Genomic DNA, 20,832 nt, shown 5'->3' with positions numbered 1-20,832 from the left:
GAAAATGCCAAGGAACCCCTGCAGAGTGCTCAAGGAACCCTGGTTGAGAAAGCCTGTTCTAAATGCATGCAGTGACCAATATGCAATTCCCTTTTTATCTCCAGAGTTTTTATCCCAGGTGATATTTTTAAAATTGCTAATAAAATGCATTTTACCCTCCCTAGCGGTACTGACAGTTATACGTATCAATACAAAACATGCTGTGAACAGTATTGATGTGCATACACGTCGATACTCTCTTGCACTGTATACTAGACCCTTGCTTGACACATTTTGGCAAGTTAAAGGAAAAAAAAAAAGTTTATGAAAATTAATTAGATCACTTTTTGCACAGAAATCCTGGGGAAATTGAACGCCAGGGAGGTTAAGCCACCAGAAAATAAGAAAATACTTTAAAAATCTTTGGTATCGCTTTTTCACCTACTTTTTGATACTTTTCTAGTTGCAAAGTGCTAGAAAGTTATTTTAAAGCGAAGATGAAAAATGTTTTCCTGAGAAAAAATTTAGGTGAAAAAGTGAATTGCAAATGGATCCAGCTGCATTTCCCTATGTTTTCCTTCTGTCCTGTGCAAGAGTTCAGGTCCACTTTAAGTAGGGCTGTCAACTGGAATCTTTTTAGGAGCCCTTGCCAGGAAATGCTTTTAAACAGCATAAAATTAACCATGAGAACCCATCATGGTGAGACAGACTAGTCCAAAACCTGTTGATAAGCGGTTTAGAGCGATCTGTTTATTAAAACTTATTGTAAGTGACAGCTGCATAAGAAATAAGTCATTTCCAGTGCAATTTACTCTGGGATACATGTACACTTTAAATGTGTGAGTACACACACATTTTACATTGTAGGGTTTCTCTCCTTTATGGTCCTTTCATGTATTCTCCGATTATGAACTGCATGGTGCAATGGAGCACAGAACTCTGCCTGACTGAACTATGGTCCTTTCATGTATTCTCCGATTATGAACTGCATGGTGCAGTGGAGCACAGCGCTCTACCTGACTGAACTTTACAATCCAATACAATTCCTTTATTTTGAAGGAAAACTGAAGCCACCCTGAAAAAAAGTTAGATACTTACCTATATAGAGGGAAGGCTCTGGATCTCATAGAGCCTTTCTGGTCCAATCTCCATGTACTCGGTCTACCATTGCCCCCCCCCCCCCCCATGAAAGTCTGAGCTTTTGGGACAAGTGCTTCCAAATACAGGCACATCCATACAATATACTTGTGGGGAAACACCTGAATCACCTGGTACCGGTCTAAATTGTATTATTTGGACCATAACATTCAGTGGAGTGGGATTGATGCATATACAGTAAGAACTAACTACTAAACATGGTACACATTATATGGTGCAGCAGTCATTATTCTAGTGATAGTAGCAGGTGGACTTTCCTCCAATGGCAGCAACTTTAGGCAAGAGACACCAAGGGCAACATTGTAGGTGTGTGCCAACAGTGCTCTGTGAGAAATCCACATATACTGTACAGCATATAGAAAGAAGTATAACAAAAAAGAGACAGGAAATTAAAGAGGAACTCCAGCCTAAACAAACATACTGTCATTAAGTTACATTAGTTATGTTAATTAAAATAGATAGGTAATATAATCTCTTACCCACCCTGTTTTGAAAGAACAGGCAAATGTTTGATTTCATGATGGCAGCCATATTTTTGGTTGAAAGGAGGTGACAGGGAGCATGAGACACAATTCCAACTGTCCTGTGTCCTGAGCATCTCTCCCCCAATTGCTAGGCAACGTGAATAACAACATAGGAAATCCCATCATGCTCTGCACAGCATCAGGGGAAAAAAGCCCGGGTTTTTTTTTCTTTGATGGGTGGAGCTTAGGTAAAAATGCAGCTAAAAATGATGCTTTGGTAAGAAAAACAAAGTTCTGATGCTGTGAAACTGTTAAAGAAACACCAAGCCTTTTCAGTTCTGCTGAGTAGATTTTTAGTCCGGAGGTTCACTTTAAGAACCGAGAAAAGAGCCAGTGCTGAAGTCTGCCGGGATTATAGCTCTACCAAAAAAAAAACAGAACCCAAGAAATGTGGTGTCTCAGAAATTAAATCCCAAATCAAGGTGTAAAAAAAAAAAAAAAAAATAGGAGCCAATAAAATCAAAATGTGAACTGTCAATTTGCATATGCAAACCAACAAGTTACAGTATTTCTCACATTGCTTGTGTTGTATTTATTGCATGGCAGCTTTTACAAAGAAATAGGATGTAAAGGTGACAGCAGCTATTTAAAGAGACACTGAAGCGAAAAAAAAAAATATATGATATAATTAATTGGTTGTGTACTATGAATAATTACTAGAAGATTAGCAGCAAAGAAAATATTCTCATATTTTTATTTTCAAGTATATAGTGTTTTTTCTAACATTGCATGATTCTCTAATATGTGCAGATTACACAACACTCAGCATTCAAAATGATTCTTTCAGAGAGAGCAGTCGGTGAACTAATGAACTCTCCTCTGCCAGAGGAAAAGTAAATAGTTCAATTACAGTTGAGATAATAAAAGTCAGAAAACAGCCCTCTCCACGACTTTTGAAAGTCGTAGAGATAATGGCTTTTTTGTATAGAGATAACAACTGGAGTTTCTTAACTCTTCCTGTACTGGAAACAATTAGACTGATGTATCTGATCTTAATGTTTTATTTCTTAGCTGTACTACACATATAAATCATAATATCATAGTTTTTTTTTCGCTTCATTGTCAGGGGTCTCAAACTCAATTTACCTGGGGGCCGCAGGAGGCAAAGTCAGGATGAGGCTGGGCCGCATAAGGGTTTTCACAATCAGCAGCTCCTGCGACAACCCCCCCCCCCCTCCCCGTCCCTTGCATTGATTTTTATTTCGAAATCAAATTCACACTGAAGCAAACTATTTTGCCTATTTTACCTTATAGTTCGCTTCAGTGCTCCCATTACAAGTAATCCGCCGTGTCCCCGCCGCAATTCGAGGTCAGGAGGGGCAGAGCTGAAGCTGAAAGCTCTGCCCCTTCCAGGAAATGCTGGCGGATTGCCCCCTGGCGATTTGGCCCTCGTTTAGCGGCAGGGATGCGGCGGATTACTTGGGAGCACTGAAGCGAACTATAAGGAAGCTTTTGCCGGCGAGGGCCACAAAATATTGTATCGAGGGCCGCAAATGGCCCACGGGCCGCGAGTTTGAGACCCCTGCTTTAAATGCATGGAGGCCACAGCTGACACATAAGAGGCATTCTCAAAAGTATCTCCAGAATCCATCCCTTCCTTACACAAGAGGCTACTAAAATGCTTGTGCAAGTTGACTGGCACCTATACAATCCCAAAAAGAAGAAATGGAGCGCACAATAGTGCACTTCCCAAGGTAGGCTTTAAACGCATAAAAAATTATACTCACAAGATGACAATAAAATCAGCGCTTCTCAGCAGTACAACCAACCGCTTAACCCTGCTGGCAAATCAGCAACAGCGCGTTCACACCCACAGCGAGACGGCGCTCCTAACCCACCGGAGATCGCGCTGCTGGCCACAGCGCGCTGTTGCTGATTCGCCTGCAGGGTTAAGCGGTTGGTTGTACTGCTGAGAAGCGCTGATTTTATTGTCATCTTGTGAGTATAATTTTTTATGCGATTAAAGCCTACCTTGGGTAATGCACTATTGTGCGCTCCATTTCTTCTTTTTAGAATTGCTCTTTGCCCTGATTTATGGAGCTGCACATTGCATTGAACTAAGGAGTTAAGAAGACTTGTGTGAGAGAGTGTGTCTGCAGCCTCTGAAGAGGAGCGCAAGGATATCTTGTTTTTTACCTCTACAATCCCTACTGATCTCTGCTGCTTGCCTTATCCACCTCTCTCCTGGCTCCTCAAATGCTGCCCCTCTCTGCCATACTGCTCCTCCACTAGCTGACAATAACCCAAAGGATCCAGATCAAACTCCTAACCATATTATACAAAGCTCTACTTAAGCTGTGTCCCAAATACATTTCTTAACTAATCTCCAGATACCATCTCTTCTGTCTCTAATGCTGGAGATACAAGGTACAACCCGGTGGCTCGATTAGCTGCCGGATCGACTCCCGCCGCGTCCCCACCGCCGTCCGGATCCATCCCCGCTCGTCCCCGCGTGCGCTTCCTTATCTTCCGCTCGACTCCCCGCTATTGTCCACCCGCGGGGATCGAGCGGGCGGGGATCGAGCGTGGTCATCGGACCTGTTGGAAATTATCAATCGAGCCATCAGCATCTTGATTGATAAGGGGAGAAACTAACCATGTATCCCCAGCATAAGAGCACGGAAATGTTCTGCCACTCTTGCATTAGTCAAACAGGTCAAACCAGGTTTTGAAATGGTAAAGTTACCATGTGCAGGGAAAGCACAGCAATTTTACCATTAATAACCTCAGGGGAGCACCGCATAGTAACTCTTTAGAGCCGCGGTAATGCATGCGCTGCTATGGTAAGGCGTGTTTCACTGCGCATTACCATAGCAACGTACACATTAACCAATGCCCAGGTTAATGTGTGGTGCTCCTCTGGTGTTGTTGGTAAAGGTAACTTTGCCAGGTGCTCCCTGCTCACAGCAACTTTACCACATTGCAGTGCCTCAGGCCCTCTGTAACCTGCTGAAACCAGCAGGAGATGGTGAAACACTATTGCACATTACAGTGATGTGATTAATTTAATATTAAGGATTGGTACTTCATTTCTGTATCATCTTTCCGGCTAATGTGTGAGAACAGTTTGAGTCCAATGAATCTGCAACACAAACCAGTCCACAGCCTTAACTCGTGTATGTAAAAACCATCATAAGGAACTCTAGTCAAATCACTTAAACTGGTACTCTGTAATTATAGTCCAATTATAGTAATTAGAGCCCAATTCAACAGAAATGCACTGAGGTGTAATGTTATCACAATACATTCAGTTGAAAATGAAGCATTTTGAACATTCACAAAAAAATGTCTATATTTTCATGAATGGCTTTAATCATGTACTTCATTTTAAGATATAAGCCGCTTAGAAGAAGCTTTAGGCTCACAAATATTTATACAGACTGCTTTTCAAGTAAGATTTGCTGGTTAAAAAAAAAGATTGAAATATTTCATCAGAGTGCACTGAAATACTTATCTGTAAAGAACACTATTAGCATTTCACACCGAAGTGTCTTGACATTAACACTTTCACTTTGCTCAGTTGACTTTCCAATTAGGAGAATCCTAGAGAACCCGTGCATAAGTATCACAGAGGATTTCAGGTCACTGACAAATTCTGATCACATTATGTATGCACAACAGCATTGCAGCATTCTTAGAAAACACACTGCTGGTAACATACACTGCATACAATTATTCTCCACAGAACTGCATACAATTATTCTCCACAGAACTGCATACAATTATTCTCCACAAAACTGCATACAATTATTCTCCATAATGAAATGCAACAAACCTTACTAATAATGCAGGGAAATGTAAGTGGTCATGAAAAAAGTGAAACATTTGCTTATTTCACATTGTAACATATCCACTATACACCACCCCAAATAATACTTTAAAAGTGGGATGATGCTCAAAAATAAATTTTTGCTTTAAACCAGTAAACACAGTAAAAAAAAACAAAAAACAAATATACACTATAAGACTTGTCTGTGAATAAAAAAAAAACCACAGTGCTAAAAAGATTCCTGAAGCTTTGTTTTTCAAAAAAAAAAACAACACAGTAGTGACTTGGTACGGTTATCAGAATCAGACTCAATGGGACACAATGTGACACAACTCAATGCAACACATTAAGTGTAAAAGGGCCCTTATACACTGCAGCCATACCCTTAGCTTACACTGTGTCAAGCATAACATAAGTTTGCTTTTATTAGTCAATATCCAATAAATCATTTTTATAATACCTGGTCATTAGCCCTCAGACAACCACCACTTACTATACCACAGACTGTCACTCCTATAAGGTACAATTTTCTCAGAAAAGCTTCAATCTGTTCCTGTCCCATGTAGTCTAAACAGTAGGTTGATGCATTCCATGCAGCAGCCCTACCTACAGAGATTACGCAATTGCTTCTGGTCATGTGAACAAATCTTTAAGGCTGGATTCACAGTCAGTTGCATAACGCATGTGTTAAAATGTATGTGAACTGCAATGGAGACTGGATATAGACTTTAATATAATACCTGCATGCAGCGAGTTAGAATAACGCGATCAGTTACAATGCAGTACTGTGAACAGCATCATAGAATTGTATAGACAGTGAGTTGACATGCAGAACTATTCTGCAACACAACTGACCAGGACCAGGGCCTAAAATACGATTTTTAGAAAAAAAAATAATGTATGAGCAGAATTGTTACTAATTTAACAGTATTTAGATTTATGTTTGGAGATGGGCTTTAAAGTAAGTCTGAGGCCTAATTTGAAAAGAATACTTACCTAAGGAGAGGGAAAGCTCTGGGTCCTATAGAGTTTTCCCATTTTCCTCCCGATCCCCGTGTTCCCCCGCAGGCTCCCCGTTTAGTCGTAGACTGCTCTCTTCCAGGTTGGGCTGGCTTCGGCAGTCTTTGGAGGCACTCGGGCTTCCGAAGACGGGCTGCTCCGTACTGCACACGCGTGAGCGCCCTCTGCCGCGCACTTGGGCGTGCGCAGTACAGAGCTGCCTGTCTTCGGAAGCCGAGTGCCTCCAAAGACTGCTGAAGTCTCCCGCAGCGGGATATTTAAACCGAGAAGCCTGCGGTGGAGCAAGGAGATGGGAAGGCTCTATAGGACCCAGAGCCTTCCCTCTCCTTAGGTAAGTATCTGTTTTTTGTTTTAAATTAGGCTTCAGATTCTCTATAATGTCCATCAGTGGGTTAAGGAAATTATAATATGAACTGAATATTTCAAGAATATTAAAAAAAAGATATATAGATGATGTCTGCATGACATGACACCTCTCTCTAAGGGCTTTGAGTGATTTCACCCTTATGAACTGTAAGCGATTGCTGTGTGGCTTGGAATCTTTTTTCAATTTGCATATTCCATCAGGTCAGGTTGCACAGTATGATCCTAAAGCCATGTGGTTAAAAACAGTGGATCTCTTAAATAGACCTACGCTTGACATCACCGTGTGCACATAATGGCTCAAAGCCCTAAGCTCTCTGCGCTGTCAACAAATAGCAGGTGTTATTTATTGAAGTGAAGCAGCAATGTTTACACACAGCACGAGAAGTGGCCTGTCTGTGTCTGTAAAGAGAATGTCCTCCAACATTATGCTGCATAGCTATAATAAACAAGAATAATGCAGTAATGTTACATGGAGTCACAGAGTGACTGGCAATGTGGTGGACGGACAAAACCCAATTCTGTAGTGTAACTAGGTACCATAATGGAGTGGAATTATGCAAATATTATGCTGAAATACATTCCTAGTGGTAACGAGGAGCCAGAGAGGTAATTTCATTTGTAAAATGGCTTTGATTACTATCAGTGTCGGTGCTTAGCAAAGTAACTGAACTATGATTAGTCAAAATCCATTTGCTTGGATTTCATTAGGAAAATGTGTGAATTATGTTTAAAGGTGTAATCACTGTGTGATGTTCCAGAGAGGAATCGGTAACTGAAGTAGGAAAAAGAAAAACACAGGAAAACTCTGCATGAACTTAAATGTTACTATGAATACTACTACATAAGATGAAAATGGGATGTGTTTGATTTATATAACAGTGTGCCTCTCCATGATGCTACGCATGGAAGAGAGATACAAAGATAAACACAGATGCAAGTAGTGTGGCCTTACAGCATTGGAGTATTGTGCTCGGTTTTGTGCAGTGCAATAGATTTTACAGACCTATTCAGTAAATATGTTATATTTCAACAGAAGCACTTGCATTCCATAACTCAAAAACTAAATGAACACCTGGGTAGTTTCTGGCTTACCGGCTCTTAGGGCAGGTGTGAAAAAACTCTCTCCCTCCCCATCACTAGGGATGAGCACAAATTTAACATAATTCTAATTTTGAAAAAAAAAATGTGAATTACGATGCAAAATCCTAATGCTAATAATTTCAGAAAAAATTTTAATCAATTTAGTTTGTAACCATAATCAGGATCCGTCATTTCCCAATTATGTGTAATTTTGTGCCAGTGGTTAATAGCAAAGCACCCATACATGCTATTGTCAACAAAATTGCTATGTATGTTAAAGAGAACCCGAGGTGGGAATTACTTTTACTATTGGGGCACAGAGGCTGGTTGTGCGCACTAAGACCAGCCTCTGTTGCCCCATCGTGTGCCTCCATGTCCCCCCTGCTCGCCGCTATACCCCCCGCATTGCTGGCGACACGCAGCGTGTCGCCAGCTCAATGTTTACCTTGCGCTGTCAGTCAGCGCTGCTCCCCTGCCTCCTCCGCATCGGCGCACCCGCCCGTGTCCCTTCCCTCCCGCTGATAGGAGGGAAGTGACGCGGCGGGTGGCGCCGATGCGGAGGAGGCGGGGGAGCGGCGCTGACTGACAGCGCAAGGTAAACATTGAGCTGGCGACACAGCCAGCAATGCGGGGGGTATAGCGGCGAGCAGGGGGGACATGGAGGCACACGATGGGGCAACAGAGGCTGGTCTTAGTGCGCACAACCAGCCTCTGTGCCCCAATAGTAAAAGTAATTCCCACCTCGGGTTCTCTTTAAGGGGAATATTAAGAACAAGTCAAAAACTTTTTTTGTCAAAAAGACCTTGTAGTTTTTGAGAAAATCAATTTAAAAAATAAAAAATATTTTTTTTTGAAAAGGGAAAATGTTTTTGTTTACTCAGTAAAATGATATTTTGCTGTAGTACACCTTAAAGGGAACCTAAAGGGGGCCAAGGGCTCCAGTTTAATTTACCTGGGGCTTCTTCCAGCCACTTGTAGTCATCCTGGTCCCTTGCTGTCTTTCTGCTTTTTTTCCCTTCAGCTGCTGTGCACTATGTTTATGCTATTAAAGGGGAACCTGAGGTGAGATGTATATGGAGGCTGCCATGGTTTTGTTTTTTTTAAACAATACCAGTTGCCTGGCAGCCCTGCTGGTCTATTTGGCTGCAGTAGTGGCTTAAGTATATCAGAAGCAAGCATGCAGCTAATCCTGTCAGTTCTGACAATATTGTCAGAAACCCCTGACCTGGTGCATGCTTGTCTATGTCTATGGCTGAAAGTGTTAGAGGCAGAGGATCAGCAGGACAGCCAGGCAACTAGTATTGCTTAAAAGGAAATACATATGACAGCCTCCATTTACCTCTCACCTCGAGTTCACTTTAACTACTAAATTCTGCGCTAAATTACACAAAATTAAGAATGGATTATACTAAATCAATTGAATTTCAAAATTGTAATTACATGTGGCTTTATTTGCAAAATTTTACGCAAAATTTTTTGCAATTGCAATTAGAAGATTACAATAATCACTAATGATTGCAAAACACCCAGCAGTGTTTCTAGGATGCCAAAAGATACAGGGCACCACTGAGTGTGATCGTGATAGTTTGTGGGCGAGGCATATATGAACCAAGCAGAAGCCTAGAAATAAGTGGCACCCCTGGCAAAACTTCACTTAAATCCATGCATCTAAGATTAGGCTCTAAGGGGCATATTCACTAAATAGCTGTAAAATGCGCAAGCAGTACACGGCACTATTACTGTGACTTATGGCAGTCACATAGTGTGCACTGGACAATTAGCACAACTTGCATTACCTAGATAATATGGCTGGTGCTAGTGAAATGCACATTACTCTGAAAACACATGCATTACTAAGGTAACATTGATTGGCAGTTGGCACTAGTTGTACAACGCACGTGACTTAACTGTTGCAAGTAATTGTAAAACTGACCTGCACTATCTGCACACAGAAATTTTATCACAATGTAGTCCGTATGGGGTTTATCCACGCCTGCATCATAAATTGCGGTGCGCAGACAGCGCACATCAATTTTACCAGCACTTGCTTGCACCAGTTAAATAGAGCTCATTGTGCAATTACCCCAACCTGTGCATTGTTTGGATAATGCACTACAATACCGGTGTAAGTAACAGCAAAATTGCTGTCAACTACCACCACATGGCTATAACAATATATGGCAATACAAGTAGTGTTTCTGATGCTAAATGTTTTCATGTTCCTCTATGAATCACAACATGTCTTCTTTAAAGACCTATATCCTGATTCCTGCTTTCAGATTATTAATTATAAAGGTGGATAAGAAATTCTGCCATAACTCACACAATATTAATTTGATGCAGAGAAATTCTCTTTGGAAATTCAGCCATATAACTCATTATTTATTAATGAAAAATATGCATTTGCAAACAAAGGGTGTTTTCCAGATAGGCAGTAGCTCTTACAACTGAGCAATGCATGCTGCACTGTTAATTAGTGTAATTTTTTTTAAATATTTAAGGACTTCCAAGGTGAACAAATATGCTTTTTTTTTACCTAGCTGGAGCTTCTTCCAGCCCCTAGAAGCGTCTGTGTCCTTCGCTGCACCTGCAAACATCCGCAGTTAGCCTGTAAAGGATCACCGACCCCATCGGGTCAGCAGCTTCTGCACATGGGCGGGGGCGCACGCTGCCCATGATCGCGCTCAAGGAACAGGAAGTGTGGTGCACATGCGGAGTAGTGCTCATGCTCACAAAACTCCCGGCGACATGAATGTGATCACTGGTGCCACGTGCACGCCCTGTGCATGCGCAGAAGATGTCGACCCGACGGGCCATTACAGGCTGAGTATGGGACTGTGGAGAAGACCACAGCTGTGGTGAGGGACACAGATCATTCAAGGGGCTTGAAGAAGCCCCAGGTATAACTCACCTTTTATAACACAAGCTTCATGTATGCTGACTAGCAGGTGAGGGGCCCACAGTGGCAGGTCAGGTATTTGTTGTGTAATTCTCAGCTGTCACTACACTCTCGGCAATACCTCCTGCCATCCCCTCCCTCACCCCCTCCCTCCACTGCTCACTGGCTGAGTAACCCAGCATTGGCATACATGAATTTCCAGTCAGCACATCATATTGGCTTATTGTTCTGGCACAATAGGGAATATTTAGTGGCAAATAAGAATTATCACTGTCAGGAAACTCAAACCGCTCTGGGAAGATGATGGTGTGAAAAGGCCAAGAGGCTGCATGTGATTTCTAGAAGCATAACTCTACCTCTCACCTCCTCCAATTAGTGCAGCTTAAAATGACAGCAGTTGGCTGATACTCCCTGTAGTTAGTGAAGCAATTTTGTTTAAACCAGAAGATGTTGAGCTCTCACAAGATTGAAAAGAGTGGCCCCATTCACAGCATGGAGGCTGTAATTTACACAGAAGTGTTATCTAGTGGTTCCAGTCAGGAGTAGGAGGTCACTGAGCAGCAGAGGAAGACAATGCACACCAGTACAGTGAAGACTTCTGCACTTCTCAGGTGCAGTATTACAGTAATCAGTAACTGCCACAGTTAGAACATATGCTTACCGACACATCTACCCATATTCTACTATTTACAGTGTGAACTTTCAATAGTAAATTATAAGTAAATGTTACCAATATTTTATTACAGCTTAACCTGACCCTACTCTCACAAAGAACCCTTCCACCCCGATGGCTAGCCTTAAAGAGGAACTCCAGGGGATATAATGCAATAAAAAAGTGCTTAATTTTTACAATAAGTATGTATAAATGATTTAGTCAGTGTTTGCTCATTGTAAAATCTTTCCTCTCCCTGAATTACATTCTGACATTTATCACATGATGCCATTTGTACTGCTGGCAGGTGATGTCACCAGATGGAGATGCTGCTTGCATTTTTTGCAGTTGGAAACAGCTGTTATTTCCCACAATGCAACAAGGTTCCCACAATGTGATGTCTGTACCTCAGTGCTGTGAGGCGCTGACATCACACTGTGGGAGGGGTTTCACCACAAAATCAGCCAAACAGAGCCCCCTGTTGATCCATTTGAGAAAAGGAATAGATTTCTCATGGGAAAGTGGGTATCAGCTAGTGATTGGGATGAAGTTCAATTCTTGGTTAAGGTTTCTCTTTAACCGCCCCCTCACAAATCTGTTCCTGATGCCTAACTCTCCCCTGCGCAACCCCCTTCCTGATGGCTAGCCTAAACTGCCCCCCTTGTCCAAACCCCCTTCCCGATGCTTAACCTTTACCACCACCCCCTGCACAAACCCCCTTCCTGATTCCTAACCATAACCCCCCCCCCCCCACACACACACACACACACACACACAAAACCCCCTTCCTGATGCCTAACCATAGCAGCCCCTGCTGGACAAAACTCCTTAATGATGCCTAACCTTATCCAACTCCCCCAGCACAAACCCTCTTCCTGATGCCTAACCATAGCAGCCCCTGCTGCACAACCCTCCTTTCTGATGCCTAACCTTAACCAACTCCCCCTGCACAAACCCTCTTCCTGATGCCTAACCATATCAGCCCCTGCTGCACAAACCTCCTTCCTGATGCCTAACCTTAACCAACTCCCCCTGCACAAACCCCCTTCCTGATGCCTAACCATAGCAGCCCCTCCTGCACAAACCTCCTTCCTGATGCCTAACCTTAACCAACTCCCCCTGCACAAACCCCCTTCCTGATGCCTAACCGTGGCAGCCCCTGCTGCACAAACCTCCTTCCTGATGCCTAACCTTAACCAACTCCCCCTGCACAAACCCCCTTCCTGATGCCTAACCATAGCAGCCCCTGCTGCACAAACCTCCTTCCTGATGCCTAACCTTAACCACCACCGTCACCCCCTCTTCTTACCCACAAACCCCCTCCTGACACTTAACCAAACTGATAAAAAAGCACAGCAAAAGTGATAAATACCCAACCCTGACACATACCCATGACACTGATGACTTACCTTCAAAAAGGGCTGCTTTGAAACACCCCAAAACAATTGTCTGCAATATGTCAGTTTGGGTGGAATAAACAGCTTGGGAAGAGTCCAGTGTGCTGGCCAATCCTTGCAATTCTGATTTGTCAAGGAGCAGGCCCGTTTCCAGGGCCATGCGGCCCGTGCGGGCGCCCTGGGCGCCAAAGAACTGTGGGCGCAGTAACGGAGAGGGGAGCCGCAGCCGCGGGGAGGGCAGCCCGACCTCTCCCTCCCTTCCTCTCCGGGCGCCCTCCGTGCTCCCCCCTCCGAGTCTGATTGCACAGGAAGCGCTGTGTACAGAGCGCATTAGCGCAACTCACCTCCCTCCTTGGTTCCAATCGCCGCCGGTCTCCTCTTCTCTTCATAGCCGCTCATACACACGCTGCTTCCTGTTTACCTGGAAGCAGCGTGTCAGCGGCTATGAGGAGAAGACAGAAGAGGAGACCGGCGGCGATTGGAACCAGGGAGGGAGGTGAGTTGCGCTAATGCGCTCTGTACACAGCGCTTCCTGTGCAGTCAGATTCGGAGGGGGGAGCACGGAGGGCGCCCGGAGAGGAAGGGAGGGAGAGGTCGGGCTGCCTTCCCCACAGCAGCGGCTCCCCCCTCCATTATGGGGGAACAGCTTCCTATCTAACCTATACTGGGGGGCACCTACCTAATCTAACCTATACTGGGGGGGGGGGCACCTACCTAATCTAACCTATACTGGGGGGCAGCTACCTAATCTAACCTATACTGGGGGGCACCTACTTAATCTAACCTATACTGGGGGGCACCTACCTAATCTAACCTATACTGGGGGGCAGCTACCTATCTAACCTATACTGGGGGGCAACTAGACCTGGCTAACCTACACTGCGGACATGTATACCTGGCTTCGCGGGGGGCGCAATTTTAACCCTCGCCCTGGGTGTATTTTAGCCTAGAAACTGCCCTGTCACTGATACTCACTTGGGGCCTGATTCAATTATTTTTTTTCTACCAGGACATAAGTGTTATTCTAAGAGATCATTTTTCATCTTCTGTTTAAAATACATTTTCAGAACTCTGCAATTGAAAAAAAGTATCAAAAAGTAAGTGAAAAGCCACTGTCAAAATTATTGAGTATTTTATGGCTTGCTGGTGGCTTAAAAGTGAAATGGAATAGTTGTAATCGTTCCAACAGGGACCTAAGAGGAATAGTTTAAATCATATCACCAGTCACCGAGACCACACAAAAAATATGCATAAAAAAAAAACCTATAGGAAAAAAGGAAGATATAAAGCCTTCATTGTGTTTTTTTTTTCCTTTACTCCACCTTTATTCTACTTAGGCCTATTCCAACAATAGAGCTCCCAGGGAAGAATCACAAGAGAAAATCTTAACACGGGACAGAAAAAACTTTAAAAGTTTCCATTTTTTTCTGCACTATCCGAAACTGTCATAACATGTTTCCTTTGTGTATCATTCAAAACTAAGTACTGGAATACCTGGAAACTCATCATTTGGAAAAACAAACAAATCTTTAAAGAGTATTTTCAACTTTTTTTTTTCTATTGCCCTACATTTTGTTTACTCTCTGTTCATATTGCTGAATGGTAAATGTCTGTGAAATGATGACAGTTACGATGACTGTATGTGTCAAGCCATCACTTGTAATAGAAAATTCAGACATCAATTTTAGGAATCTGTGTTTCCAATTCTGGTAAGGAGTAAATAAACATTGAGAATAATAACGGCGATTTCGGATTCTACACAACTGATGTGGAAAATTGTTATTATGAAGTGTGAAGTTTTGTGGAGGAAAATGATGGTGATGTCAAAATGTGCTATTTTGTAGATCTCCGAATATGCCATTTCCGATAGTTTCACAAATCTCCCTGGTGTAAGCATTGTTTGCTGCTTGCTCAATACTTCCGAAAGTGAAACAATGCTTACTGCTGCTCTGCTTTCAAGTTAAGGGGGAAAAAATGTATAAGTAATTTGAATCTGTTAAGCCGTAAGCAAGAGTATTTGCATGCACTATTTTACAATAAAATAATAAGGATCACTGGTTACAGTTATATGTCTGGGAACATTTTCCTAAAACAAATCTTCAGGTTTAGGAGAAAAGCAAAAATGAATAAAGGCCACTGGAAAATAAGTAGTGTTGGTGTTCGAATTTAAAGATTGAATTCGGAAACCCAGATTCTCCTGCACACCACACTTCAGCACCTAAAGAAGTGGACAGGGTCATGGGAAGTTCACTTACATTCAGTTGCAGTGTTACTTTGGGCCCAACTTACAAAATTGTCCAGAAAGGGGCAGAACTATAGGGGAGCAGCCCTTGTGACTACAGGAGGGCCCAGAACTGTGGGGGCCCCTAACTACGGTAATCAGCTTACCTCCATCTGATACAAGGGTGCATCCTCAAGGTCAGGTGTTTTTGTAGCTACACTTGTTATGTGTGAAAGGATGTTGTGGCTACACCTGCATTATCAGCATTTCAAGATCAGTCACCAGACTGTGGGCATCACCACACCAAGCCGAGGAAAGGGAAGGGGTGTGACTATTAGGGACTCCATCAAAGTTTTTCTGGGAGGCCCATGATTTTTTAGTAACACCACTTTATCCAAAAGGTGTCTGAATCAGTAGCCCGGCATTTCAGTCAAATGCTTTTCTTTTAGCGAGAAGAGAAGCATTTGGCAACCTCCAGGGGTGTTTGCAGATGTGTCATGTTTTAACTCCCATATAGAGACATGGAAGCGTAGTGTCCAGGATGAAATGAGATGACAGGAAATGGCAGGATCGAGCAAAATGTTTGCGCGAACGATGGTAAACAATCGCACCGACAGCTGCCCATTCATTTGAATAGACAGCACTTGAGCAATGAGCGTCACGGCCATCGTTTAACACTGTGTAGATATCCGTGTGAGCCCGCCCTTCGGCTCAAACACAGAGCTATTGCTATAGAGCAAAATCTGTGTTGGCTATTTTCACTGCTATTTACTACTTTACTAAATATGAGAGTAGCAACACAACAGAGTAGAAGGTACAGGAATTTGTCAGGTTTATTCACTGAAAGTGCATCTACTGGCACATACCACCTGCACAAGCTGCCTATTAAAATGTCAATGCATTTTACGTCAAACAACAACTTGCAATAACACGCATAAAAGCACACGTAGGCTTGAGAACAAATGCCACTTCAATATTCAGCTTTTGGTGCCAATTGAAGACTAATTTATGCATCATTAGCCCACCAAACAAAGGGATTCTTTTCAAGTGTCATATTTGCACATTTGTTTTGTCATAGACTGTACCTCAGGCATCTTCTGACAGGTTGTTTGGAAAAGCTTATCAAGGGCAATGCTCTGGCAGTGGAACTTAGCAGCTGCACACGCCATTTGCCACCAATATTTTCATGATTTCTTAAATCATATAGCAACAGACATAAACAGTTTCCAGCTAAAGAATGGTTTACCAATAGGTCCTTTCAAAGCAAGATACACTTTAATACTGATAAAATTACTGATAATATACTGTACTCATCATAATATCCTTATCAAACCCTAAAAAGGAGAGAAAAAAGTATTGAAAGCATTTTGGAAAGGATAGTAATTGTTTTTATTATGTACCTATTAAGTTCAGTACTAAAAGTAATTCTATTTTTTTCATCAGAAATAAAAAAAAAAATACTAAACAATATACAAAAGACCTTTTTTTTATAGAACAATTCACCTCTGACTAGCTAGCTTTGTAACTTTTCTGAATATAATAATTAATAAAATGTCTTACTTATTAACCAGTTAATGTTTTTTCTACATTATATCAGTATATCTTCAGCCCCCGGAGACGTCATCTTAGCTCCAGGGGAGTATATATACGTATCTCGACATGATCGCATGTGCTCCCGCGAGCATTTATGTCGCCGCCTGTTAGTACACAGATCAGTAAATGGGAGCACGGTTCCCATTCACCAATCTGAGTGCCTGTGATCAATGACCACCAACATACACAACATACAAAAACATACACACATTAATTCTTCTTAGTGTACTAAAAGTATGCACAGGTGTGAGAAAGCGCGGAAGAGCCGCCGCCATAAGCCAGCGGCAGGCGGCTCTTTCCGCGCATAGTGACTCTGCTCACGGAGAGGCAGCCGCCTCCTCTCAGTATGAGGCGGCTGTCTCCGTACAGGGCTCAGCGGTGCGCGGAGAAACCGCCACGTTGGACGCGGCGGTTGGCGCGCATACCCCCGCTGCGGAGGCACCGCAGAGCGGGGCTGGTGTGGCTGGGACACGTAGTCCCTCTGGATTTAGAGTGACGCGCGCGCACTCAGGCAGGCTTTATCTGGCAGCCAGAGGTAGCCAGCTGACCAGGCTGGTCAGCTGACTCTGGTTCCACTCCTCATTGGTCCAGCACTTGGGGAGGTGCTGGAGAGGTGCCTGTGTATATATACTGCAGGCTGTTCAGTTGCTGATTGTCTGGCGTTGCGTTCACACATGTGGGAGCACCCAGATCCGTATTCAGATCCATAAGTGTGCCGGGACCAGCTGGAGCTGTAATCCTACACTTAGCTAGATTCTGTTGATAGCTAAAGTACTAGTTTGATTGTGATTATCTGTTATGACCTTTGCCTGCCTTGACTATCCTCCTGAACGCTGATCTTGTACCTCGATATTTCTGATACTCTGTTGCCGAACCCCGGCTCGTTCCTAGACTCCGCCTCAGCCTCCTGATTCTGTACCTCGATATATCTGATACCCCGTTGCCGAACCCTGCCTGTACTTAGATTCCGCCTTTGTCTTCTGATCTTGTACTGTATCTGTCCGTGTGTGTACGACCTGGCTTGTCTGACCTCGAGAACCGACCTTACCATTAGAGGCGGTTCCTCGCTCTGTTAGCGACCCTTCGTCCTGAGGGTTACTTTCAGACAATCCTTCCTACTGTCAGTCTGACTCCTCCCGTATTGGAGAGCTCAGGTCTGCGGAAGGAATCTGTGCAGTACTCCTTGCTGCACTGAGGCCTAGTTCCTGAAGTGTTACTGTTACACCAAACACTACACTCTACTCAGGTGAACAGAGGTTAGCTAGTATATCGGATTATCGGTGATACTGCAGATCACTTATAATCTGGTATATATCTGTATTCCCAGTGATACTGCAGATCACCGGTAGTGTTGGGCGAACAGTGTTCGCCACTGTTCGGGTTCTGCAGAACATCACCCTGTTCGGGTGATGTTCGCGTTCGGCCGAACACCTGGTGGTGTTCGGCCAAACTGTTCGGGTTCGCCCGAACGGCTCATTGCCTGGCCGAACAGGGCCCCTGTTCGGCACGAACAGGGCCCTGTTCGCCCGAATACTGGCCCCCTATGGGGTCGCAGGCATAAGGGGGGAGCATGCCCCGATCGCGGGGGGGGTCGGAAATTCCCCCCACCCCCTCCGCTAGCGCTCCCCCCTCTGCCCGCTTCCCCATTCAAAAGTTAGGAAGTGAAACTGTACCTGTGCGGCCGGTAGTGGGTGACTGGCAGTGGGCGGCACTATGGAGAGACTGAGGAGGAGGAGGAGTCCGGAGAGTGACGCGTTGAGGGAGGCCGGGCAGTGGGCGGATCAGCAGTAGTACGGTACTACTGCTGATCCGCCCACTGCCCGGCCTCCCTCAACGCGTCACTCTCCGGACTCCTCCTCCTCCTCAGTCTCTCCATAGTGCCGCCCACTGCCAGTCACCCACTACCGGCCGCACAGGTACAGTTTCACTTCCTAACTTTTGAATGGGGAAGCGGGCAGAGGGGGGAGCGCTAGCGGAGGGGGTGGGGGGAATTTCCGACCCCCCCCGCGATCGGGGCATGCTCCCCCCTTATGCCTGCGACCCCATAGGGCCCCCAAAAGCGGGATGTTCGGGGAGTTCGGGGTTCGGCCCGAACATGCCGAACATTGCGGCCATGTTCGGCGAACTTTCCCGAACCCGAACATCCAGGTGTTCGCCCAACACTAATCACCGGTAATCAGATCCTCTCTGTGCTTCACCGATCATTACAACAGGAAGGTAAAGTGGGGGAACATCTAGTGGCCAAATAGTAAAATTACGCTCACATACATTACATTAAAAAAATACATAAATTACCCCATTAATCATTCCTTTACCTCCCCTTCCATAGTAAGCAAAATAAAAAAACTTTTATAAAAACATTGAAATGAAAAGTGACATTTTAAAAAAAATACATTAATAGTTACATTAGAACTCATCTTTTTTTAATATGTAGGTTGCGAGGGTATATTAATGTTAGTTTTGCAAATATGAGCTTGTAATTAGGGATGGAAAAATGCACCTTTAAAAAATGTGGAAGCCAAAAGTCAGATCACCCTGGTTATTTGCAATACTATCCACCTACTGATAATGTAATTGGTTAGAGATAGACATAGTTCCAGCTGTTTCCGGTGCCCAAATGACTCAGTGAGTGCTGCTATAGGCATAATCCACATTACGGCCTATGGTGGTGCCCGAATTGCGGGTGCTGCGCAGTGCCCAGTTAACTGTCTTGGCTAAGTGGGCGGGGCTACATGCCAATATACAGCAATATATAGATATAGGAAGTGTCTCTGATGCTGAAATCAGGATAATAAGTGTAAATTTGGGTATCCTGAATAATATGATACACTATATATATTGTTATATTGCTATATGTTGTTATGGTGCCTTTTTAAGGAAAGGCTGTGTTTTACTGCTGAGCATTAAAGATACAATCCATCTGTAGAGAACAAAAATGCTTAAATGCACTATTTTTTCTTGGTGGGTGTAAAGGAAATAATCAAATTAATGGCTTTTAAAGGCTTAAGAATATCACTTTTCAGATGTATCTTAATTAAATTCCCCGCATCAAACATTTTTCCATCTATTCAGTAAGTATGACAAATTGAAGCAAGCAGGCAGAGAACAATTTAAAGTTCACCTGAAGTGAAAAATAAAAGTAAAACTAACTATTCCTGTTTCTTACAGCCTTGCCCCCATACCCTGTGATTGCGTACATGAAAAAAAGGCGCAGGGGATTGCCACTAGTAGAATGTAATTACATTTAGCAATATTGTACTACTGAATTCTGATCCTTACCGATATTTTACTATGACTAAACCTCTCACACAGAACCCTCCGTCTACCAATGCCTATTACTGAACTGTTACTTTTCCTATGCCTAATGCCTTAAGCCCCCTGGTGTTGCATAAACCTTAACCCCTTCCCGACCGTCTAATGTCGGGAAGGTGGCAGCCCCAGGTCCGCCTAACGCCGAAAGGCGTCAAGTCCTGGGGCGGGGTTTTGAAAGGGATCACGCGCCAATATGTGCACTTCCCCACTTGAATGCGCCGATTGCCACTATTAGACTGTTAGAAGGCTATTTACATTGTACAACGCTGCAATCTAGGGCAGCACTGTACTGGGGACAGCCGTGTCACTCGGCTGTCCCCTGCACAGTGCCCAGAGAGCGATCGCTCTCATAGGATGATGCCTATGAGAGACAATTGCGGGGATTGGTTGGCGGGGGGAGAGAGGGAGGAGGGAGAAAAAAATGTGTAAATTATATTAAAAATAAAGTAATATATAAAAAAAATAGCCAGCAGCAGCAATCATGGCCCATCAACAGAAAGCTCTGTTGGTGGGCAGAAACGGAGAGGGGGATTCATTTGTGTGCTCAGTTGTGTGGCTCTGAAATAAGCCATTAAATCTGCAGAGCACATATTTGCAAAAAATAACCTTGTCACTAGGGGGGTGTAAGCCTGTGGTCCTTAAGTGGTTAAAGAGAACCCGAGGTGGTTCCATGGGGGACAGATGGGACACAGAGGCATGTTCTCTGCCTCATGACATGCCTCTGTGTCCCCACACCGCCCGCTCTCTGCCCCCCCCCCCCCCCCAACACCACGATATAGCCCACCAAGTTTAGCAACAATATTTGTTGCTATCTTGGAGGTAAACATAGGGGAGAGGGAGTCCCTGTTTAAAACGTCCACCA

At 43.8% G+C, this 20,832-nt stretch overlaps 1 protein-coding gene across 1 annotated transcript in view; it reads right to left on the bottom strand.

The window, feature by feature from the left end:
* MTNR1A (melatonin receptor 1A) overlaps nt 1–20,832 on the bottom strand; it is a 398,404-nt gene that overhangs the window by 65,461 nt on the left and 312,111 nt on the right. The window lies entirely within an intron of this gene.

This window comes from Hyperolius riggenbachi, chromosome 1, assembly GCF_040937935.1.
Source record: "Hyperolius riggenbachi isolate aHypRig1 chromosome 1, aHypRig1.pri, whole genome shotgun sequence".
Taxonomy (NCBI): Eukaryota; Metazoa; Chordata; class Amphibia; order Anura; family Hyperoliidae; genus Hyperolius; species Hyperolius riggenbachi.
The sequence above is the reverse complement of the archived record's forward strand: the minus strand, read 5'-3'. Positions and strand labels throughout refer to the sequence as shown.